A 973-nucleotide genomic window follows, 5' to 3' on the forward strand; every position below is an offset into this window, starting at 1 on the left:
CTGACATTTTTGTTTTGGGTTTTTCCTGATAATCTTTCTTTTAAGATGTATCTTCTGTCACTCTGGCTGTTCCAGGCTGGTCTGCTTGTCCTTTCTAGTGGGAATGTCCCACCTCAGAAAGTTCTAGATGGGGCCCAGGATTCCACCTAAGGTCCTATACACTGCAAAGACTCCGCAAAAGGCCTGTTTCACTGGGCAAGTTCTAGAACCCCTTTTAGGTATTCTAATCACTTATATACTGAAGACGGGCTTACAAGCTTTCTGTAATCATGTTTCCCGATATTCCTTTCTATTCCACTCAAGTGTCTATTTTACAAAAGTAGGCAAGGGAAACCAATATTCACAAGACAGTCAAGCATTTTAGTATTATTTCCCCTCTTCAAACTATGCCTAGATCCCTGTATCACAGAGCCCCATTGTTCCAAGGTTGAGCATGCATCACTGTTTACCTCTGTCCCACTTAGTCCATGCAAACCTGTCTCAGTGTTCCCCTATCTAGCTTGTTCTTCCACCCTCCCCCTTCTTGTATTGCCCTCACTAACACCCAAACTATATGTCTGCCCCCTACCCTGTACTCTACTGTCGCCTCCCTCCAGCTCCCCCAAGCCCCCCACCCCACCCCCACCAATAACCAACACAGAAATACTTGGGACACAATGAGATACAGTGAATGTTTGTTCCATCAGTGAATGAAAAGGATTTAACTTGTTGTAGAAACTGGCCTCCTTCCTGCTCTACAGAGCTTGCTACCTCCTTATTTCTCCCTTAGTCCTAGGGCCTCTGGCCCCTTGCTGCCTCCCTTAGCTCTTTCTCCCTTCTGCAGTTGATGGTGGAGAAGGTGGTAGGAGTGAAGCTGGGATCTCCTAGGGGAAGGAATCCAATCTGAAGGGAAGTCTCTGGAGTTCTTCCAATAACCAAGTTCTGCATTCAAAATACAACTGGAAACATAAGGGAGAGGAAAGGACTCATGGGA

The sequence above is a fragment of the Chrysochloris asiatica genome, unplaced genomic scaffold, assembly GCF_000296735.1.
Source record: "Chrysochloris asiatica unplaced genomic scaffold, ChrAsi1.0 scaffold00018, whole genome shotgun sequence".
Classification (NCBI taxonomy): Eukaryota; Metazoa; Chordata; class Mammalia; order Afrosoricida; family Chrysochloridae; genus Chrysochloris; species Chrysochloris asiatica.